The sequence below is a fragment of the Eleutherodactylus coqui genome, chromosome 8 (assembly GCF_035609145.1).
Source record: "Eleutherodactylus coqui strain aEleCoq1 chromosome 8, aEleCoq1.hap1, whole genome shotgun sequence".
NCBI lineage: Eukaryota > Metazoa > Chordata > Amphibia > Anura > Eleutherodactylidae > Eleutherodactylus > Eleutherodactylus coqui.
Window position 1 is genome coordinate 98,050,009 of NC_089844.1, and position 24,919 is coordinate 98,074,927.

The 24,919-nt window shown below is 44.4% G+C and overlaps 1 protein-coding gene across 4 annotated transcripts in view; it reads left to right on the plus strand.

The window, feature by feature from the left end:
• Positions 1-3,788: 3,788 nt before the first annotated feature.
• Positions 3,789-24,919, plus strand: part of CREB1 (cAMP responsive element binding protein 1) — a 44,147-nt gene continuing 23,016 nt past the window's right edge. Inside the window, exons 1-3 of one of the 4 annotated variants that reach the window (XM_066576099.1) lie at positions 3,789-3,965; positions 15,213-15,344; positions 19,380-19,465. The gene's annotated coding sequence lies outside the window, so the exon portion shown is untranslated. Of the gene's footprint in view, positions 3,966-15,212; positions 15,345-19,379; positions 19,481-24,919 lie in introns of all 4 variants that reach the window. The other 3 variants (XM_066576101.1, XM_066576098.1, XM_066576100.1) reach the window with 3 other exon arrangements.

The window sequence follows — 24,919 nt, forward strand, 5'->3', positions numbered from 1 at the left end:
TGTGCACCTCCTGGTCCTCGTGGGAAACACATGCTGCAGGTGCATAGGGTTAATGTTCAAATAAACATTAGGGCATGTAATAGACCTACGACCGAGCATAACTTTTAGCAGGTGAGACATCAAAGCTGTGTCAGCCTTTCCACAATGAGAACACACCATGCAAAGTCCAGCTTACACCTTTGTGTTGGTGAAAGAATCTGCCATCCAGATGCATGCATTCAGCAATGTAGGCTATTTAAATTGCTTCCTATTTTAGCACACATGACCTAAAAGGTCAGGCTGGTTTCACACGGTCAACAAAATCGCACGATTTTGCAGCAATGCGACTTCTCTACAAAATACATGTAAGTGAGGCCCATGGTTTCCAATGGGTTCTTTCACACAAGCGGTTTTGTAGCCTGCTATATTGCGCCACTGCAAATTGCGGCATGCTCTATACAGCCGTGATTTACTATGTTTTGTAGCCCATGTTTTCCTATAGAGCCTCGTTGTTTATCGCATCCCATAGCACGAACTTGCGTCACAGCGCTCAGCCAATCAGAGGCAGCGCTTCCAGGATGCGGGGATTTTTCAATCCCCGGCCAGAAGAGATGATGAAGGGCAGTGTCGGGGGACCGGGGAGAAGACGCAGCGGAACCGGACAGTGCTTCTAAGCTGATGTATTCTTTATTTTTTTCTGCAGCTAGAGCTTAGTTTAGGGCTTTGACAGTAGGATTTCCTACTGTCAAAGTTGCATCGCACGAAAACCGCGTTTCTTGTGCAATGTGATAGAGAGGAAGGCTCCATAGGGAAACATAAGCTACAAAAAATTGCAAATTGTGACTGTGTAGAGCATGCCGCGATTTTGTAGTCTTGCAATGTCGCAGGCTATAAAACATCACTCATGTGGAAGAACCCATAGGAAAGCATGGGCTTTACATGCCATTTGTAGCACTGTCACATAGCAACAAAATCACCCATGTGGATGCGGCCTGTTTCACGAGAAAATCGCGGGTATCAGCAACGCGATGCTACATTTTTCCCAAGAAAAAAGCATCGCTGATGCTACAAAATCATGTGTACACAGCAGCGATTTTGTAGCAGCGATATCGTTGTTATCCGTGTGAAAGAGGACTCAGGCCGCATCCACACTGGCAACTTTATTGCACGATTTTGTTGCAATGCGACAGTGCTATAAATTGCCTGTATGTGGAGCCCATGCTTTCCTATAGGTTTTTCCACACGAACGATGTTTTATATCCTGCGAGATTACAAGATCATGGCCTGCTCTATAGCCACAATTTACGATTTTTTTCTAGCCCATGTTTCCCTATGGGGCCTTTCTTTCGGTTGCATCGCATGAAAACGTGTTTTTTGTGCGGTGCGATGCAACTTTTACACTAGGAAATCATACTGTAAAAGCCCTAAACTAAGCCCTAGCTGCAGGAAAAAACAATTAAATAATAATACGTCACCTAAGACGCACTGTCCTCTCTGGCGCGGGTCTCCTCTTCAAGTCCAGCACTCGTCTTCAGTCTTCTGCCAGCCCTTCCTGGATTGAAGGATCAAAATCCCTGCCTCTAGGAAGGGCTGGCTGTGATTGGTTCACGATCACCGTGGCTCAACCAATCATAGCCAGCACTCGATGAACCAATGACATTGATTCAATGAATGAATGGCTGTGATTGGTTCATCAAGCGCCGGCTCTGATTGGCTGAGTCACAGCGCTCATGGACCAATGAGAGCCAGCGCTTGATGAACCAATCACAGCCATTCATTCATTCATCAAGCGCCAGCTCTGATTGGTTCTCGAGTGCCGCTGCTTGGCCAATCAGAGCAATCGCTTGCTGGAGGCAGGGTTTACAAACCCATTACCAGCAAGCGATGTTCTGTTTGCGCTGAAAACTGCAAGCAAGCCTGCCCGGACTGCGGAGACCAGCGGGAGGGACCCAGATGGCGCCTGCTAGGTAAGACATCCCCCCAAAATAAGACCCTGTGCCTCTTTTGGGGCAAAAATTAATATAAGACATGGAGTAATTTTCAAAGAAACACGGCAATTGTATAAAACTTGAAATGTGTGTCATAAAAAAACTTGCCTGATGGAAAAATCCTAAGAAAAGATTTACATTTAGGAGGTGAAATACTACTAGAATCGCCATTAACCCCTTAGGGATGCAGCCACATCATAACTTATTTACTTATCCATCATCGTTGCTGTATGAGGGCTTGTTTTTTGTGGGACGAGTTTTTTTTTCCAATGGTGCTGTTTAATGCACCATCAGAGGCTTAACTTGAAGCTTCTGGGCCCCAGTGCAAAACCTGTAACAGGGCCCCCAACTATAATGCTTTATTCATAGCACTAGGCCTTCTATATGGAGAGGAGGGGCCTTATGCCATTTTGGGGGGGGGGGGGGGGGGGAGGGTTAGTGTTTGTGGTGCAGTAGAAATGACAAGCACTCCTGCAGGTCAGCACTTTATCCTGGTATTGCTGTAGACTACTATAAACAAAAAAACGTTTTTAACCCTTTAAAGATGCAGCCTTTTTTTCCATTTTCAGTTTTTTCTCCCCACCTTTAAAAAAATCATAACTCCTGTATCTATCAATGTGGCTGAATGACAGCTTGTTTTTTGTGGGACGAGTTGTATTTTTCAATGGTGCTATTTAACGTACTGAAAAAAATTCTAAGTGAAGTGAAATGGAAAACTGACAAAATTTCAACCTAATTTTTACATTTTTTATTCCATCTTTGTCAGCAGAGTTATAAAAACAGATATTTTCATATAAGCGGAAGTATTGCATAATTGCACGTACATTTCTATAGTTGTATCAAAACAGAATGCAAGCATTTTAATTGACAAATGTTCCCTGTGTCAAGGCCCACCAAACCCCAATACATAAAGATATATATATTGGGGTTGCCACCACAAGACTTACAGGAACATGAACCCTAACCCTCAGGACAGGCAAACATCCATGGCCACGCTGCTGCTAGCTGCCTTAACAAATCCACCAATTGGGAGCTAGGGGTGTGAGAAGGGCGTTCCTCCTGTCTAACCCCTAGCCTCCGGTGGCATCAAGGTACAATAATACCCACGATCTCCTTGCAGGGGTCTATTCCGGGACCCCTGAGCATTGATCGGGGGCATTAAAATGCCGCTGTCAGAATTTAAAGGGTTAACGGCTTCAGTCAGTGGCGCTGCTGATCCGAGCGGTGGCCGGCTGTAAGAAACATCCGGCACCGGCAAAGAATGGAGCAGGATCGACCACCGACCCATCTTCCATACAAACCCCTAACCTCCATGATGTAAATGTACACCCTGGAGCATTAAGGGGTTAAACATTCTTTTGGGGGAAAAAAGTGTAATTATTTCTCATTTTCACCCGATTCGACGATTATTTGAACAGTGCAAAAGCACCCTCCCCCACTCAGAGCGCGGAGACACAAAATAAACAGCCCCGCGGCAGTCAGTAGAGGATTACGTCCTGCCATGGCTTATACTGCCTCCTAACCGACACACTTCCCCTTGTGAGAAAAGCCGCAGCGAGCGACCATCCTCAACCAGAACAGCCGCCAACCTCCTGTCACACAGCGGTGGCGGGGAACAACCAGTTTACTTCCGGCTCCATCCCTCCAGCGCGCAGGCGCCAAAGAGACGAAAGCTCTAAGCCCCGCCCCTCCGCCTCTGATTGGCTGTGGGCGCTGCTGAGCTAGGCCGCCGTCCTATCAGAACAGAGCCCGCCGCACAATGCCGCGCCCGACATAGACTGAGAGGAAAAAAAAAAAAGCCAAAGAAAAAAAAAAAAAAAATCCTTAGAAACCGCCCAGCAGCAGCAGAGGAAGGAGAGAGAGGAGCGAGCAGCCGAGTGACGCGGCGGAGGTGTAGTTTGACGCGGTGTGTTACGTGGTGGGGAAGAGAATAAAAAAAGCCCAGCGAGATCCCAGCCGCGAACGAAAGCAGTGACGGAGGAGAGGCAGTGTAACCCGGTAAGAGGAAGGAGGAGGAGAGGGAGAGGCTGGAGGAGAGCCGTGCAGCAGGCCGCACAGCCGCGGGCTCTCCTCTCACACACCCCGGCGCGCTCACCCCGTGTGAGAGGACAGTTACCGAGCTGTATTTTCCCGACATTTGTTATTTTCCTTCTTTCCCTCCCCCGATGCTTCCCGTGTGACTGGCCGGGAGAGGCGGCCGGGGAGCCGCTGCCCGTGTGCGGCCGGGGAGCCGCGGAACAAAGGATAATGGCGGCCGCTGGGAGGCAGCCGGGGGAGGACGAGGCAGACACGGGGGTCACCCGGAGACGGGCGGGAAGAGTGCGGAGAGCCGGGGCCGCTCTTGCATAACCCGCGGCGGGCGGCCCGCTGCAGCCGCCGTGTCTGCCGCGTTCTCCCGCCTTTACACGCCGAGTGTCAGCTCTTGGGCACAGATCGCCAGCACCAGGTTGGGTCATTTCTGGTTTTGCATTTTTTTTTTTTCTCCTTCCTTTTTTTTTTTTTCATTCTAAAGATGTAAAATCAGAATTTTCTTCAATCTGTTCCCGGCGATCTGCTGGCTCCTAGTGGATCCCACCTGACAGCTCGGGATCTGGTGCTTCCTGCAGAACACAACGGAAAGAATGTATCCAAATGTACAAGCCCGCATGTTTTGGTGTGATGGGAGCCTCCTGGTGTGACTTAGCGCCCCCCTCCCGTAGACCTCAATAAATGTGTTGCACTGTAGTGTGTGTCTCTGTTGTCCAGTGCGATTCTTGTGCGACAGACCCGGAATGCTGCGACTTGTGCACGGAATGCCGAGTGTTCCGTCCTGTAGGGAAGGGATCATCCAGGTGACAGCTCCGTGTGCCCCCTGCCAGGGCTAATCTAAGCCGCCAAGTTGTCGCGGCATCTAGAAAGAGTTTGTGTTTTTTTCTTATAAGGGGGTTTTCACAAGCAGTGGTTGTTGGCACAAGGCCATGTTTTAGTGATGCTTTATGCTACTTTTTTGTGGCAGAAAAAATAAATAAAAACCACAACAGCCAGCTGTTAGCGGGAGCGAAGTAGGAGACTCGCTGCAAGACACCATCTGTATTGTTTTCTTGACATATACTTTTAGGGTCAGTAGTGCTTTTTTTTCCCCCTGATCTTTCAGTTGGCAGCATGCCATAGGTTTTCGGTGTGGTGTTTTTTGTTTGTTTTTGTTTTTTTTGCTCTTTTGCTGGTTTTTCATAGACTTCAGTAGGGAGGGGTAGAAAAAAGTGGGGGAAAAAACACCTTGCAAATCTGCACGAATACAAGAAGCCGCCCAGAGGCACTAAAGGAAATAAAAACAAACGCTGCTATATTCACACAGGCGAGAATCTCTCGCATTGGAAAATGCACAAAACTCAAACAAATTGGATAGGGTCATAAACATGAGCATTTTTTTTTTTTTGCATCCCTCAAACGCATCATCCATTGTTTTCGAACACCTTGCATGTGAGTGCGATGCTTCCCTTTGCCATCAATGCTGATCCTCTGAAACATGTGGAGCGAGCACCAGAGGATCGCAATGATGCCAGGCAGTTTTCCATGTGAGCCGCCTATCGTCTGCAGGTAAAACTCTGATTAGCGCAATATCAGGCCTGATCTCTCGGCCCAATATCGCACAGAATCGTATGACGTAGCCTTGTGTTATACAGGTGAGTGCAGTATGGGCCTGAGGAAATCCGACCGCTATCACACTTATAAACCTGCGACTCTTCAGGCTTATGCAAGGAGTTTCAGCGTTTCGCTCTGCATGCATTTTTCAGACAGGAAAAAAAGGACATTGCACGTGCCTTCAATATTGAAAATGGGGGAAAATACATTGCATTTGCTTGAAAATCACATCTACAGGCAGGGTTAATGCGTTTATTTTGGCTCTTCTACAGAATAATAGGCCATTTTTTGCGCTATTAGTACGAGCGAAAAATTTGCTCCCAATCGCACAGAACTTGTGCATTATCGGCAGTTTAAAACCCGCCTTAAAAATGTTGCTGTTTTATCTTTGGGATTTTGGGGGAAAAAATACTAAAAATATCAGGTGTGATTTCTGGCGCGGTCTCTTCATCCAAAACGTCACGTTTTAGTGATTTTATTCTGGTGTTTTTGCACGTTAAAATCCCATCCAGCTGTAGGTCAGCAGGGAATTATGAAATGCACCACAAACAGGGCAAATTTACCAAACTGTCTAAAAGAACTGTATGTTGCCCATGGCAACCAATCACAGTGCATCTATCAACTTACCACAGCAGTTTACCAAATGAAAATTGCTCTGATTAGTTGCTATGGGCAACATTTTTTTTTTTGTTAGTAGTTTTGATAAATGAGGCCCATTTGCTGTTTTGTTGGGGAGTTTTCTTTGGGGGTCCATGACGTTTTTCCAAAATCACAGCATGCATTAGTATTAATTTTTTATTTTTTTAACCTTTTTCGTATTTAATAAAACTTTCAGACCTGCCCATTAAAATCGTAATATTTTTTTCTGGGAAACGTTAACTTGAGTTTTTTTATTAGAAAGAACAAATATGATAAGAAATAAAAATGGTATATTTTGTTGTGCAATGATTGTTTGTTTCTGCAGCGTCCTAGTCAGTAATGCAGGGATTACACGGAACGACTGCCTGAATGCTAAAGTCCCCGCTAGTTGCTAGCGCTGGTGTAGAGTGTTCAGTCAGACCACTGCCGACTTCTGGCTTAACTCTTCACATTTTATGTGAAGCACTGAGCATTTAGACGCAGCGAGAAGTAAGCAAACCAGAAATGGTTTCTTAGCCTGGTTTGAAAGTCAGCGATAACGCTGAGTAAACGAATAATAAGCAATGTTTTCGCATTTAGATGTAACGATTATCTCGCATAATCGTTTGTCTGATTGAATTTTGCGCGATAATTGTCCCGTGTAAATGGCCCTTCAGGCCTTATTAGGTGAGCTTGAAGTCATGTTCACACTGTGTGGAATACCTGCAGCAAAAACTGCACCATTTGATGCAGATTTTAGTGCTGTTTTTGGTGTAGAAGAGGTGGATTCTGGGGCATATCTGGCGCTACAATTGGCATTCTGTGGATTTAAACTACGCCCGCATGTGAATTTCCGCACAGATTTGTGCTGATTCTTTACGCAGCGTGTTGAGGAGATCTTGAAAATCTCATCCACTCTGCTGCTTCTGTAAATGCCACAGATTTTCCGTGAGGAGGGTCCACATGGGGGGGGGGGGGGGGGGAACCTGTAGTACATCTGCCCCTCGTGAACGTGCCCCAACACCTCTGGGTCTGTCAAGTAGTTGCCTTCAAAATCTTTCAGATGTCGTCATGAGAAACGTGGGACGTCTTCCCTAATTATCGCCCCTTTCTCTAAAAATGGTCACTTCCTGTGTTTTGTAGTGTTTTATTTTTTTCAGTAAATATATTGCTCCAAGGTCTCCTGCACACGACAGGGTTAGAGGGTCAGATTCTGCAGCAGCCTACATGTCCGGGTTCTCCTTTCTCTGTCCTGTGGGAGTGCCAGCCGTTGCGCATGTGCAGTACAGAGAAAGCTGCGCCGCACAGAATGGAGCATGCTATGTTTTTCCTGCCATGAGTGGAAATGTCCGCTCGTGTGCAGGAAGCAGTGGTTCTCCATAGAAGGCAATTATCAGTATTTGCTGCGGAATCTGGACCCAGCCACCGGCCCCAGATTCCGCAAATCCAGTCCGACCGTGTGCAGGAGCCCTGAGGGTGCGTTCACATCCGTTGGGGCACGTCAGCAAATTTAGCAGAAAAATAGCTCAGCGCTGTCTTGTTTTTGTAAAATTAACCAACCAAAACCCAGAGATCTGAGGTCCTTCAGTTGCCGCTCCTGTAAGGAAAATGACTTTGCACAGATGTGAACACACCCTAACGTGAGCCGTGGTACCGCCACGTAAATAACACTTTCACAGTATGAACGTTCTCCGAATTACTCATTATGTTACCAAACTCAGTTTACCAACAACACTCACATCATTTCTTTACTCCCCTTGACACTTTATATAATTTTTTAATTTTTTTTACTTCATTTACAATAAAGTTCAAAACAACAATGTTTTGGTTTTATTTTTGTTTCTGTGTGTTAATTCTTTTGAAGTGGGAGAAGTATACCAATAGTTTGAGGCCGTTCCCTGAGTAAGCCACATGTATGAAGTGTTGGAACAATTCCTGAAGTATCACTTTTCTTTCCTGTCTGGCTCTACTGACAGAGAACTGTATAGCTGTTTAGCGCTGAGATGGTGCGGTTTTCTGAAAGAAAAAAAAAAGTTGAAAACCTCTTTGTTTTAGGCAGAAACAGCAGCTCATGTTTATATGAATATACAAACATGTTTCACAGTTTTGTAACTGGATATCAATCATTTTTTCAAATTTGTGCCTCATTTCGGGAGCACGCGCAGATTCCCGCAGCGGAAATTATTTTTAAATGCGTGTTGGCAATCACGGATCGTCTGCATGGGGGAGGAAAAAAAACGGAAGCCCAAAGTGACTGCCTTCCCCCACCTCCCTGCTTGGTCTCCAAGCAACCAGAGGGGTATCTACCTACAAATCTGCAATTAAATTGATAATCGCTCACTCCCATAGAGATCAATGTGGCCCATGGACGCAGAATCCACAGTAAAATGGAGCATGCTGCGATTTCTTTTCTGTGCATGGCATCCGCAAATAAAATCTGCAGGCTTGAACTGTGGATTGTCCGTGTGCGGATTCCGCAATTCAAATCCGCCCGTGGACATTGGGCGTTAGAGTTAAACAGGGATGTCTTTTTGAAAACATAGTATGTGTTGTCTTTAACACTAACTGATGACACAATAGAGACTCAATGTCTGACTTGCCCAATATAGACCGTATTCTGCCAACCATGGGCAATTCTTTTTATTATTTTTAAATGACACAAACTTGTGACACGTCCACTGATGGCAGATATCTGTCAAAGGCGGCAGATATCTGTCAAAGGCCGCAGACAGCCGGGTCGGATCCGGCTGCGAGAATTCTCGCAGCGGGACCCGACCCGAGCGTCTGCAGAGAGCAGTGCGGGCACTCACCTCCCCCGCGGCCCCAGCTCTTTCGTGTGCCGGCAGCCAGTGAGTGATGTTTCTGCAGAGCCCCGCACAGTAATAGAGCATGCTGCGATTTGTTTGCTGCACGAGATTTCGCGTGGCCAAATCGCGGCCGTCTGCAAAGGATTGCATTAACAAACGCAATCATATGGCAGCTTCCAGGGACTGAAATCCCGTCTGCAGGCGGCTAAAAACCTGAGTTGCTCTGTTGAGTTTTTATTTGGGTGCTGTAGTTGAAAAATCATTCATGTTGAATAACATCCCATCTGTGGGCTCCAAGACTAGGCCATGCTATAGTAGCCTCCAGCGTATCTCGGTCAAGAGATAGGGCAAGACCTAGCTTTTTCAGCCGTGTATAAATTCGCTTACCGATCTCCTACTTTTCTGGTGCAATGTTTTTTCGTGGCCGTAAATCGCTCATCTGAATGAATAAATTGGAATGCAGTTCTTCAGATGGTCACAATTTTACTTATTTTATGCAACAAAATTACCCCCCCTCCCCAAAGACCCCATACTTTCGGATCTGCTGCGCGAAGTCCCGCCTTACGCGCCGGTGTGCTACAGCAGAGGTATAGTGTGACGAGCGTATTCCCGCAGCAAATAGGACATGCTGCAGGTAATTTCACACTGCCGAATTCCGCGGTGGAATTCCGCAGCGTGTACATTGAGCTATTCGGTTCAATAGAACCGAATAGCTGTGGTGAGACGCTGCGGCAAAACCGTCCGTGGGCGTTAAGCCTTTGTGTGAATTATTTCTGCAGCTTGTGGATGGGACTTTCAAAATCTTGTCCACTTTGCGGCTAATGTAAATGCTGTGGTATCTCTGCCCTGTGCGGACCCAGCCTTGGGCTCTGCCCACACTTGCTTTTGCGTTTTAGTTTCCAACAGATTTGTCTACATAAACGATCAAACTGAAACAAATGGTAACGAAGGTTTCAGTTTTTATCGATCTATTAGGCTCTTTTTCATACCACATTTTTATGGATCCAGCAAGAAATCAACTTATTTGAATTGGTCAATCAAAAAAGTGTCCAAATATCTGCCAGTTTATGATGCATCCGTTTAATAATGAATGCATTGTATCAATTTTCTTTTTACAGTCCTAGAATAAAGGGACAATTTTGTATTGTTGGAGGTATTTTTGGCCCTGAAGCACCAAAGGAGAGAGTCGGAAGGATTCTGTGAGAGAGTTGAGCTGATACAAAAGCCATTATACTGTTATACATACCTTTTATGTACATACACTGTAACAGAGCGTCTAGGAGTACAACTGCGATTTATTTTTTTTTTTGCACTTTCTGATTGGGTGTATTTAGTGGGAGGGTGGATATATATTAGTGTGTGTGTGAGACCTAAATACACTCTTGTCAAAAAAAAAAAAAAAAATGAAGTCCCTAGAAGTTGTCGTTTGGCTACACAACCCAGCATGCAGATAATTAGGTAAACGATCTTGTCGCCTGACGCCCTAAAGTGGTTCCATCTTCGGCCTATAAAAAGGCTCTTGGAGGCTCCTTGTGTGTAGTGGATCTATATTTCCACTTGTGTAGACCTTGTTGACCATCAGACACGCCTCTACGATGCAATCAAAGAGATATTGCCCAGTTAACAGAGTTGAGAGGGGCGCATTATTGGAATGCGAAAAGCTGTATGGTCATATTGACGAATTGCTCGACACCTGGGCCGTTCTGACCACCCTGTTAGGACCAGTGGATGTGTGAGGGCACAAACTAGGTGACCGGGCGCAGGATGCTATCAACAGACCGCCAGTAGAGGATCGTCTAATCATCCGGAAAGCACAAACTGCCCCAACTATTTTGTTGTCTGCCATCCAGAGACAGGTGGCATCTTCGTTACACCCCTGTCTGTTAGAACCATTTCCAAGTACTTTGCTGAAAGAGATTTGGTCTTGCTCTACCCATTACATGTACTGCCTTTGACAACCACCATCGCTTCCCTTTGCAATGGTGCCATGAATGACAAAACTTGACTGCTTTGAAGTTAGAAGCAGGTTTAGTTTTGGCACTGACGACTGCCATATTTGTGGCTGGAGACCTAGGGGTGAGTGCCTCAATCCTGCCTTTGCTGTGGCACATTGCCCCCAGTGCTAATGCGATGGTCCTGGGGACCATCACATATGACAGTCGGCGCCCCCCCCCCCCCCCCCCCCCCCCCCCAGTAGTGGTACGAGGGACAATGACAGCTCAGCAATATATTCAGGACATCCTACAGCCACATGTGTTCCTCTCGTGGCTTCCAAGAGGCATTTTTCAGCAGGATAATTCTCGGCCGTGCTCAACAAGGGTATCGCGGGAATGCCTCCATAACATTGGCACACTTAGGTGCCCTTTCTGTTCGCCATATTTATTGCCAATAGAACGTGTGTGGGACCATCTGGGCCACTAACTTCACTTAAAGCAAATATGGAGCAATATGCCACAGGAAACCTTACAGAACTTGTATGCCTCCATGCTCGCCTGTATCACATTTTGTATACAAGCTAGAGGTGGAACAGGGTACTAGAGCCTCCATGCCAGCCCATATCACATCTTCTATCCAAGCTAGAGGTGGTACAACAGGGTACTAGAGCCTCCATGCCAGCCCATATCACATCTTCTATCCAAGCTAGAGGCGGTACAGCAGGGTACTAGAGCCTCCATGCCCGCCCATATCACATCTTGTATCCAAGCTAGAGGCGGTACAGCAGGGTACTAGAGCCTCCATGCCTGCCCATATCACATCTTGTATTCAAGCTAGAGGCGGTACAACAAGGTACTGGAGCCTCCATGCCTGCCCGTATCACATCTTGTATCCAAGCTAGAGGCGGTACAACAGGGTACTAGAGCATTATGCCTGCCTGTATCACATCTTGTATCCAAGCTAGAGGCGGTACAACAGGGTACTAGAGCATCATGCCTGCCCATATTACTTCTTGTATCCAAGCTGGAGGCAGTACAGCAGAGTACTACAGCCTCCCTCCAAGTGGTCAGTTTTTGCAATTAATTACCGTTTTGCTCTGATATTGTAATCTATTACTTCACTGTTACAATCACGCACAAAGTTTAATTAGACTTCGACAACCTTTTCTATGCCCTTGATTTGTTTTGTTTTTTTTTGTGTGTGTATGTAGATGTATATCTCATCTATGCATTTTTCTTTGATGGAACAGAAGAATGGAAATATCAAACACACAAAATCCTGCAGTGGTTTCCAGCCGTGGCCGCAGCCATGAGGCCAAAAAAGACATTTACTCACCTGTTTGAACGCGGTGCGGGTCTCCTCCGTTGCGGCCGGATCTTCTTTTTTTTTTTTTTTTTCTGCACAGGTTTTTTTTTTTTTTTTTCTTTAAATCTCCTGCTTTCCTGCGGCACAGCCAGTGTCATCCGCGGCTGTGACAGTGAAAATCCTCTAGCTGAAGGCCACATTTTCCCTTGAGACTTTGAGTTGCCCATAGAATGCTTTTATTTAGTGTCTTTGATTACTTTCAGCAGCAGAAAGGGACCGCTGGAAAGATGTCTTCCAAGAGGGGTTCTTCCCTCAAGTTCAGTCGTTCCCAATCACTATTGGTGAACGTGAGCAACCGAACGATCGCTACTCGCACGCAATGAGTTGTGCATGAGCAAATAATTATTTCATGCCTGCATTAAATGAGCAAATAATCGTTTGTTCGTTCAATCATTAGCCGTGTTTATACTGAACAATTGTCATTCAAATGATCCAGCAAATTTTATGTTTTTAACTATTGAATCCTAAAATCTTAAATGTAGTAGAGGTGCGACTGTCAGTGACTACCACAACGGTAGAGCAGGCAAAGTTGGCGCTATCCAGTAATTGTTTGATACTGTAGAAGTATGCCCGATGTCTGTTTGCACGGGAAGCAATGACTTCAGCTTACCATTCTTCGTTCCGCTGGCAGCTGTACCAGAGTTATTTAGCTACTTATTACCTCTCCCTTTAGCCTAATTCACACAGTTTTATTGTCCGTCTGTGAGCTGATGGACTCAGACAGCATGCGCATCCATGGGGGTTAATGCAACAACTGTGAATTCTAGCGTACACTATTGTCTGATTTAAAAAAAAAAAAATAAAAATTCAGATAATGCTCTACTATGGCCGCCTGCAGACGAGCGGGTCGGATCCGGCAGCGAGAATTCTCGCTGCGCGATCCGACCCGAGCGCCTGCAGGGACGAGCGCGTACTCACCCGCGCCTGGCGGCCCCGGCTCTTTCATGTGCCTGCTGCCGCGCAGCCGGCGCATGCGCAGACCGGAGCCGGCGGCCGGGTGAGTGCGTGCCCCGCAGAAAATTAGAACATGCCGCAGTTTGTTTGCCGCGCGAGATTTCACGCGGCCAAACCGCGGCCGTCTGCATAGGAGTGCGTATTTTAATGCACTCCTATGCAAACTTTCAGCGGCGGAAATCCCGCGGGAAATCCCGCGACGGGATTTCCGCTCGTCTGCAGGCGGCCTATTGGAGTCAGGGATGTCGACAATTGGAAAAAAAATGATAGCATACGCCTCCGTGTTTCATATTTCTTTTGCTAAACAATGCAGAGAATGAAAAAACCAGGAAGTGTCATACAAGCACCTGTGTTTTTGTTTTTTCAGATATAGATAATATATGGAACTTTTTTTTTTCCTTTACTATTGATGACCGATCCTCTGGCCCACTGTCCAGTGCAGTGGGCTGGACGTCCTCATTGGTGATAAAAGCCGGACTTACAAGGACATTAATAGGAGCGATGCTGCCTGTTATACTTTGGGCACTGACCGCAATGAGGAGTGTCAAGTCATGACTAGTTCTAGCTCCGCTGCACTGACAGTGCGTCAAAGGATCAGCGGGGTCCCCCAGCAATGAATCCCTGATGATCAACTATAGGTGACCTATCCTGAAGATAGGTTCTCTTAAAGGGGCATTCCAGGCTTTTACTATTAATGACCCATCTCCACAAGTATAGATCCTATTTATTGAAGAAATCAATATCAAAAAGAAATTTTTAAATGCATGTAATTGAAAAGTTAATGAATGTGTCCAGTATGGATATCCGAACCTTCCGGTTAGGGCTCCTGTGCACGGGCAAATTTCCATCCGTGGGGAACGCAGTCCAAGAATCATAGCGATTCTCTGCTCGCGGGCAGCAAATCGCAGCATGCTGCGATCCTCCCCAGTGAGCCTATCTGTCAGATAGGATCTCCGCGGAGAACTGACTGCTCCTGGGCAGCAGAATATCGGTATTCCGCAATGCCCGTGGGCAGGTAGCCTTAAGCAGTTTCTGGCATGCCTGGTGATTTCCCACAACCCACCACAGCTGCATATTTAGTCAGAACCTTGCAGCTCTGACCGAACGAGCGCGGTCTACAGCATTAGCGCAGACGTTAGTCATCGGTAACTTGCTGCAGACGGACACAAAATCTCCATGTTCTGATTCCATATGAGAAGCTACCAAGCATGCTGTGAAACGGCTAACTGGGAAGTCTGGACTCTACTTCTGTGGGCATTTGGGTCGTTTGCACATGTGTTATACAAAGGTATTTTTACTTTTAATGATGTGTATCTAGAAAATTATTTCTAAGCTGTTAATGATTTTTCAAATAAAGTAAACTATTTGGGGTGATCAATCGATTTAAAAGGACTTTCCTATTAAAGATAGTTAATGTCTGACCGCTTGGTCCCCAAACAATCCCGAATGCCCATCGCTCCATTCACTAATTATGGAGTAGAGCGCCTCGATTTACTTACATCACATAGAAGTGAATGGGAGTGATGGTTACGCACGCGCACAACGGCTTCATTTACATGCAGCATTCTGGGTGCGCCGTTCTTGGGTTCGTGGGATTCCAACAGTCAGACATTTATACTCTATTTTAGGGAATAAATGTATTTAGTGGGAAAATGATTTTTGAGCAAGTTTCCTCCCATATGCTTCATTAGTTTTGCACCCCCATCGGTAGTAGATTCAGCATTAGTTTCTGACCATTTTCTGCACAATGTGGAAAATGCCCACAAAATAGTCTTTCTTGTAATCTGCATTCACTTCTCAGTTTTTGTGAATTAAAAGAAAAATAATTTGTGGTGACATTTAGTTTAGTGGAGATACTTGTAGAAACGCTTATAGACTAAGATTGAGACTTCCAGTTCTGTTGCTTACTCAGCTGAAATTGCCTGTGATCTGTCGTGCTTTCTAGAAACGTTTTTACACTATGGCTGACCTGAGATTGTACTCCACGTTGGAACAGATAGCTGCTGACTAGGACTACAATCAGACTGTTGGTCTTCTATAGAATACAGTTAAAGCAGAAGTCAAGGTGCGATCTATGGTAATACTTACCTGCTATTTCCTTTCTTCCCGTATTGGCTACATTTAGTTCTCCTCCATTATGCCAAAAGTATAATTGGTTATTAGCTGAAATACACCTCCTGTTGTGTTAGACTCGGACTGCTGTTTTACCTAACCCTCATGATTTACACTGCAGCAGATATATTCAGATATTCAAATTCATAAGGAAGACTGATTACCGAATGAATTAAAACTGTAATCGGTTGCTCTACAATGGCACAAAAGAAGGGGTGTTCTAGATCAAAGCCATTGATAGTCTAGCTGTAGGATAGATCCTTAATAGATTGCCAGGGGTCTGCCACTTAGACCCCCTCCATTAAGGCCTCCTTCACATGGGTGACACGCCATCGCCGCGAGAAAATTGCAGCGATATCGCATCACTGGTCTGCATCTTCTCCCGGGTCCCGGCACTGCTACCCTTCATCTACTGGCCGGGGATTGAAAAATTCCCTGCTCCTGAAAGCGCTGGCTGTGATTGGTTGACTCTTGGCCAATCACAGCCAATGCTCGATGAATGTCTATTATTGGATTATGCTTAGCTAATCATAGCCAGCGCTTCCAGGAGGCAGGGTTTTTTCAATCCCCCGCCAGAAGATAAAGAGAAGCAATGCTAGGACCCGGGGAGAAGCGCTTCTAAGGTGATGTATGTGTTTGTGGTTAATTTTTTTTCCCCTGCAGCTGGAGCTTTGATTAAGCTTTGACAATAGGATTTCCTACTGTCAGAGCTGGATTGCACCGCACGAAAATCGTGTTTTCATGCGATGCAACAGAGAGGGAGATTCCATAGGGAAACATGGGCTGCAAAACCTTGTGTGTCGCGGCATATCGCCGGACCCGCGATGTTTTTGTCTGGTTGTTGCATGTTGCATGTGTGAAGGAACCCATAGGCTTCTCGACAAAATCGCACGGCTTTGGCTTCAGTGTGAAGGAGGCCTAAGGTGATGTGAAGGAGCTTGCGAAGTGCTGTCTGTCCTGTAGTGGTCTGGTGTGGTAGTGAAGCTGTCTCCTATTTTAGTACATGGGAGAGAACTACACTACCATACTGGAGAAGCATGCAGAATGGCTGACATGTTGAGACTGCTGGTTGGCCGCAAGCTCCTTTTTATCAGCTGATCGATGGAGGTCCTGGGCAGTGGACCCGTGCCAAATTATTATTGTCGACCTAACCTGAGGATAGATCATGTGGCTTTGCACTGGAAAACGCATTCTAAGGGGAGTCTGTCACCTACTTTTAATCCTATAGCCTAAGCTTATGGGCTGACAGTAGGTGACCTGTGGACAGTAGTTTCATACATATCTTCTCTTCCCCCGCCATTCCCCCGGTATGGGTGTTGAAAGCCACCGTTGAATACATTGACCGTTGCTGCTAGATAGTCCGTCCATTATAAAATTAGAACAGACAGACTACTCCTCAGCGCTGCTCAATGCATTCAGTGGCTTCTTTCAGTGTGCAAACCAGGAGAATAATGGGGAGGAGGGTATAACCCTTACATCCCTGGACTCAGTAGGCCACCTACTTTCCGCTCATAAGCTCAGTATATAGTGCTAAAAGTAGATGACACTTTTCCTCAACTTGCAGTCATTCATAGGAAATCTAACTTCAGTTAACAAAACCCGGAGATTTGCTTTTTGTTGGAAGAAAAATAATTGTTTTATCTTGCAACTTAATGGGATTTTCCATCACAGTAACCTCATATTAATGATAAATTACCACTACAGCTTCTCTTATTTTCCCTCTGCACAGCGCTGCTCCTGAGCGTTGTGTGGGTCGCTGCAGTACAAATAGCTTGACTGGTGCTGTGCTGCAGTTCCCTAAACAGTGCTGGGGGCATCGATGGCAGGAGAAAACACAGATAAACCCTGGTGCTGTCAAACCCTACCAAGCAGAAGAGCTCATGTAGCTTAACCCTAAAGTATTACATTATGAGCATGTATCATGAAAGCATGATGGATTGTCACCAGATGACTTATGTGAATTATGACATTGCGATACCAACTGGTTACTTTTCATAATTTCCCCTGCATATCTTGGGGTCCTTTTACACGGGACGACTTGTCGAGCGCAGATGCCTGACTGGACGACCCAGCGATGGTTGCTCCTATGCTTGTACATAGGAACAAGCCTTGCTGAGTGAATGGAGGGGGAGTGTTCTGGGGATCATTCCAGTGATCGTTCCCGCCACCCTCCATTCATAGTAAATAGGCTGTTTATAGATAAATGACTGCCTGTTTACACAGACCGATCATCTAATTTCAGTGCATGCATAGACTAAATGATAATTAATTTGGTTATCATTCAGTTGGTGCATGTATTTAGACCGAATGACAATCCTTCAGATTCTCAATGAATCGCTGGAATCTTGAGTTATCTGCCCGTGTCAAAGAACCCTTAGAGGTTTTCACCCAAACTCGTCTTCCACCTAAATCGGTACAGAGTGTCTTTTTGTTTCTTTGTAGAATAAATTTCTATATAAACTGATGTGTTCACAAGTAGACATAACATTTACCCTGGCTATTAATAATCCCTTCTAGTGTACTCGTTTGTTGAACAGAACATATAAATGAACATTTTTCCAAAATGAGTCAAGTCCATTTTTAAAGAATTCGCACCTTATGGATACGGTACAAACCCCTCTGCTTCTGTTTACATGTCGATAGTTCAGCAAAGTGAGTTATTTCCTGTTGTAGAACAATTGTATTTAATGCTGGCTTAAGAAAAAAAATGGCTCCATCTCGTGTTAAGAATGCTTAGTGTCTTTTCCAAATCCCGGGATGTAGCTTCCTGCCACCAGAAGAATAGAAAAAGCAGTTTGTGGAAAAGAGGTTTTAAACCCAAAAGGCACTTTTGATGAGTTTGCAAAACTGGAAACTGTTCTACACGATCTCAACGATTGGAACGTTTACAACTTTAAGGAGCTGTTCTATTGGATTCGAGGTCAGCTGCCATCTTCACGTCTAAACGAGTTAACTCTTGCAAAGTTTTCATCAATTCTGAACAAAACTATAAAGGGGAAACCTTTGGTATTTGTATTGGTACTAAAAAGAGGAAAGCATTGTCGTTGGGAGAGGCCATTTATTTATAGTCTGCTGTGGAGATAAGCTCATCTAAAGAGGTGAATGTGATACGAGCACGAAGAACTGCAGCTTCATATATCTGCTCTGAAGCTGAATGACGACGACGACGATGATGATGGAAGTCTATGAAGAAATCGCCCATAAACTTACTGTGGTGAACCAACTGCAGCATCTGTGACTTTAATGTTAATAATAAAACTACTGTGTTAACAAAACGAGCTGTTTTGTCTTATTTCATAGGATTATATTTGTTAATTTACTAATAACCCCGTGATTGTGTTAGTTTACAGATAGTAGCTGTAGCACAGTAAATTCAGTTACGTCTACCTCGTCAAAATTGGTTAGGCCAGATCCACACAACCGTATTTGCGCACTCAGTGAATCGAACCCACTGATTTCAATGAGTTCATTCCCAAGGATATATTTTGCGTCCGCAATTTTGTCGTGCAAAAAAACCCATAGCCTGCTCTATTTTCTTGCGCAGGTAAAGAACGTTTTGAAGTCATGAAACTTATTAGCCATTTCAATGGCTGAGGGCATCGGTGTCTATTTTTTTGCACATGCAAATTTATACGATCTGCACACGCAAAAAGTACAGTAAATGCAGTTGCGCGAACAAGTACACGACGTGCAAATATACATACACTCATGTGAATCTCCGTCCCTAAAGGGGTATTCTGGAGATTGGAAATGTTAGGGAAATCTTGCACACTTATTGCTATTCTAAACACCCATCTAAATCATTAAACTAAACTCCAGTACCTTTTTTTATTTTTTTTTGTCAATCTGCGCCACCGCCGCTTTCCAGACAGCTTTAGATTTCCACATTGTTATTTGAAATGGCCACTGGGGAGTGCAAAAACTACATCCCCCACAATTCCCCATTGCACACATCAGTTACTGGCATTCGTGACTGTTACAAACTGTGTTGTCATTACAGAATTTGAAGGCACTGAGCATGCCTGACCAGTAAAACAGCGGAGCATAAAGGTCGTAACCATTGGGTACCAATGGAGAACTTAGCAGGTGAGGAGACCACAGGTAAAACAAGTTGTAATATTGTATTGAAAAATTACATGTTCCCGCCTTTATGAAGTGTACAACTTTCACTTTGAGTCAGCTGGACACCCCTTTTAAGTTCACCTTTATTCACAATATACCACAGTAATGGGTAGGACTAAATTTTCAGCGACCACCTAAAAAAGACTCGTATGGTCCAAGTACAATAATACGTAATAGTTTTTTAAAAACTTTTACAATGTTCTTAGGTTTTCTTTAAGACTTGACTCATTTTGGAAAAACCGTCCTGAAGTGTGTGTATCGTTCATGGCTATCTGCATTGCATAGACTGTTGCCTTTACATATTTCCTGATATATGCTGATGAGATAATTTACTAATCTTTGAGACCTTAATCCTTTCTAGCACCTTTCCTGAACCTGGTCAGGCGATCATCTAATTGAATGCTAACCTATTTACAGATGCATTTGTATGTTCATGTATATATGACTGCAGAATGATTGATAGACACAGGTTGTGCTTTGTAGTGATTCTGCCTTTGTATTCTTCATGGATATATGATTTTATAGATATTGGTGTTAAAGGAACACTAGATATTGAAATCTCTCTTAAAGCTGTTGAGTTTAATAATTTAAAAAAATGTTGGGAAGTCACAGACTTGTTCCAGCTCTTGTCGTATGATGATAAAATCCTGCCGCGGGTAACGCAGTGCACGCTTTCTATAGCATTGCTATGGAAAGCGCAGCCTCCTGTCCACGAACGGAGAATCATAGCGATTCTCCACTCGCGGGACTGAAATCGCAGCATGCCGCGATTCTCTGCAATGAGCCTATCTGTCAAATAGGCTCACCGCAAAGAACTGACAGCTCTCTCCCAAGTGGCAGAATATCGCTAGCGATATTCCGTCTTGCCCCTGGACAAGGGGCCTAAGGCTTTCTTAAAAGTCCACAAAAAATCCAGATGTTAATGATGATAGAAATACTCTTTTATGCACACCATAAACCTTTTTTTGGTGGGATCTGATAACTACCGGTGTATGGGGACCCTTCCGAGACTCTCCCTCATGGCAGAAGTCAGAGAAGGATCAGGTTATTTCAATGTGCCTGGTCCTCTTATTCTTGGGGAAATAAAGGAAATGGATTATTTTAAAGATCGCTCAAATGAAAGTGAACGATAATCATGCGCTAAGGACTCAATGATGAATGAGAATCATGCGCTTCTCGTTCGTTTAGTTTCATTGGGTCGTTAGCTTCTCGTTAAGTTTAAAACCTGATCATTCAGCGTTTCACATTGCAATGTGAAACACTGAATGATAGGTGAAGGAGAAGTTCACAATTCCCAACGATGATAGTAATGGGGGAGCAACATTGTTTCTCTTGAGATGTCTTGGAACCTGCTGAGGGGAAAACTGCAAATTAAAATGTAGGATACAAGTCACATGATAGTTGAAAATGGTGTTATTCATGTACACACACTACAGTTTCTCAGGTGCAACTCCCTTCAAACAGCCCACGGACACCCCATATGATGCGCAGGACAGTGGACTTGGCATGTCCTACTCTCAGCCGTGATGCGTACCACAATAGGTCAGGCTGCAATTTAGTAAAGTTAATTTTTTTTTTTTTTTTTACGGACCATCAGTTCATGTGAAAACTTGCACATGTGAATAGCCTCATGGGCTATAATGTATCCATGTGCTATCCATGAAATACTCAGACTATATACCCTTGTAAGTGGGCCTTAATTCTGAAAAGTCATCTGAAGTGACAGGTAAGTTTTAACTCTTTAAGAACGTGACGCAACAATTTTTTGGTATTTTTTTTTTCCAGCATTTATCATTGGCGGGCACAGCTGAAGACCTTGGGTAAAGCTACTGCCACAAGGAGGCAGACACTAAGCAGAAAGTGTTGGCTCCTTCTACTAGCAATAACCCTCCTGCAGGCACCAATCTAACTAGTTTTAGTTTTAGGTCTGTAGGAGGCAGACCTGGTTATTGCCACTCTTCAACAGCTTCTTGGATTCGGGCAATACACATGTACACTCGCTGCTCCCTGTTTTGGTGGTTGGAGTCCCTACAGATCCATCTAGTAGGATGTTTCTTTCTGACCCTCCAATGGCAGGTACTCTCCACAGATGCGAGCCGTTCTGGCTGGGGGGGGGGGGGGGGGGGGTACTCAGAAGAATCTCTTCGCCAAAGAAACTTGGACCAGAAAGGAGACCAAGTTACCGATAAACGTGTTGGAACGTCGTCACTTTGCGCTCCAGCTGACAGGCCTTCCAGAGTCTTCACCTGTTGGAACGCCAGGAAGAGAATTTGCTTATTCCTGGTGCATTCTGGGAAGATTAAAGAGTCGTTGTGAGTAGGACGGTTGCTGGGTTTAGCCGGGTCTAGTTGCTCAGAGGACATCGCCAGACCACGTGCCTAACAGCACACAAATTTTTACACTTACTAACCTCTTTATAGCTTAAATATTACAAGATTTCTTGACTTTTAGAGGTGGACATTAACTGACTGCAAAATGGAAGGGTAGGGTAGTCATATGGGGAGCTGCAATATATGCTACATGTTTACAGACCTGCCAGAGGAAAAGCTAAAACTTACCTTTCAGAAATGCAAGCTTGTGTCTCTGTTGGAGGAAAAGGTGCAAAGTCTTGAGCAGAGAATAACTACATTGAAACTCCTTAAGGAAGGTGAGGAATTCCTTGAAGTAACTCCAGAATGTTGAAGGAAAATAAATGTTCAGTGTATCTGCGGAAGCAGAGGAATGGAAGTATGTAACCCAAAGAAGCAGGAGGGTCAGGAGTCAGCCAGCACCCATACTGCTTGGGAACCTGTACCAGGCTCTCACGCAGGAGAACAATGAAGAGGTACATCAAAAAACGACTGCCCACAAAGAACAGTCTCTAGTAAGCACTCGGGAACCCTCCTGGATGAAGAAAAGGAGAGTGCTGGCTGTGGAGCGATGCGCTAATAAAAGAAACAGAGGCTGCTGTCTGCAGAATTGACATAGCCTCACGAGAGGTGTGCTGTCTTTCAGGTGCACAAATCAAAGATGTGTCTCGTAGGCTATCAAGAATCTTCAGTTCTACAGCACACCACCCATTCCTACTAATACATGTAGGGACAAATGACAATGCAAAAAAGGACCTTGCAACTATCTGAAGACTTCGGCAGGAAAATGAAGGAACGCAGGCAGTCTTATCCATCCTCCCAGTGGATGGTCATGAAATAAGTACATGGAACAGGATTGTAGAGGTGAACAACTGGCTATGTTGATGGTGCAGTCGGCAAAGATTTGAATTTTTAGACCATGGAGTGAATTGCCTATATGATGGACTGCTTGTTAGAGATGGGTTGCACTTTACAATGACAGTTAAGCATATATTTGGCAGGCACCTTGCTACTCTCATCAGTAGAGCTTTAAACTAGAACAATAAGGGAAGTGAAAGGCCAGCTAAAAAATATACAGCTAATGAATACAAGAAGTGGGAACAAAGACAAAAAATTTACACCAGTTTAGTTTGAGCCGTGTCTCTTGCTCTTCTACTTTCCTTCTCAACAAATGCACAGAGCATGGGAAACAAACCGGGGGAATTGGAGCTCCTAACACAGGAAGAGAAATATGATGTCATAGGCATCTCGGAAACTTGGTGGGATGATGAGCATGATTGGAATACAAGGCTTGAAGGATTCGACTTATTTATAAGAAACAGACTTAATAAAAAGGGAGGAGGTATTGCGGTGTATGTTAGGAAAGCGTATGGCTCCCCAGATATTCAAGCTTTCAGAGCATGGTAGTTCTGTAGAAACTGAGTAAGAATACAAGGAGAGAACAACAGAAAGGACACTATTGTAGGCATTTACTATAGGCCACCTGGATAAGCAGAAGATATGAATGAACTCTTTCTACATCAGATGGCCAAGCTCTAAAAAAAAAAAAAAAAGTACGACCTAGTGATCATGGGAGATTTTAACTTTCTAGCCATTTGTTGGGGATCTCTGTCAGACAAAAGTAATAGATCCAACAAATTCTTATCTGCTCTTGCTGACACCCTTGTTCTCTTCTACCTTTTGGGAGATCAAGTTATCTGCTAACGTGGAGCAAATTCTTATCAACAGGGAGGAAATGGTTGAGGAAGAAAAGTGGCTGGGACCTTGGGAAGCAGTGATCATGCTATCCTTGAATTTTGGATAACATAGGGAGGAAGACCTTAGAAGACTCAGACCTCAAAGTTGGATTTCTAAAAGGCAGATACTATTGAAAGAGGATAGGAAGGATTCAATGGCTGGATGCTCTTAAGGACAGAAATGTTTGACAAAGTTGGAAATATTGCTAAATCAGATTCTCAAAGCACAATCGTTAGCAATCCCTAAAAGAAGGAAGAATGGGAAGCTGTTAAAGAGACCAGGATGGATGAACACAGAACTTGCACACATGCTAAAAAGGAAGAAAAATGTTTATCAAGTGGAAAGAGAGGTGGGCGTATCTAAGGAAGAATATAATGTGGTCTGCAGAAACTGTAGGGCAAGTGCCAGAAAAGCTAAAGCTAATACATTTGAGGCTTACAACAAAGGCCAAAAGCAATAAAAAAGGATTTTGGGGGGGATGTCAAAAGCAAAAGAAAAGTCAAAGAAGCTCTAGGATGTTTACAGGATTAAAATGGTGAATTGATTTAAAAATTATATTGGGAAGGCCGAACTTTTGAATTCCTATTTTGTATCTGGTTTCGCTCAGAAAATATAACCTCAACTGATATATATTTTTTTCCCCCTGTGCTTCTGAAGGAATAAAATACTCTAGACCATCTGTAAACAGATGGTGATACAACACTTAAACAACAATTTAAATGAATTCAAGTCTCCAGGTCCAGATGAAGTCTATCCCAAGATGCTGAAAGAAGCAGCACAGGTAAATGCTAAACCACTTGCCGTAATCTTTAAAAATTCCCGGAGAACAGGAGACGTTCCGGAAGATTGAAGAAGAGCAAATGTCTCGATTTTTCAAAAAAGGTAATAGGGTGGATCCAGGAAACTACAGGCCTGTGAGCCTGACTTCTATAGCAGGAAAGGGCTATCAACAAATTTATTAAACCACATATATGCAAGGAGTTGGATGAGAATGGAATAATTACCCAGAGCCAACATGGGTTTGCAACAAACAAGTCGTGCCAGACAAATCTAATTTCCTTCTATGACAGAATCATGGACTGGGTTATTTGGGAAAATGCAGTATAGAATATTTTGACTTTAATAAAACATTTGACAAAGTATCTCATGCAATCCTTATTGAAGGAGAAAAAAAACAAATATGGGATCAACTAGGCAACTGTTGGGTAGATTCACAACTTGCTCAGAGATCGTGCTCTGAGGAGGCATAAATGGCTGTACATCTAATTGGAAGAATGTGTCAACTGGGTTCCCACAAGGTTCTGTCCTGAGCCCAGTGATTAACATTTTTATG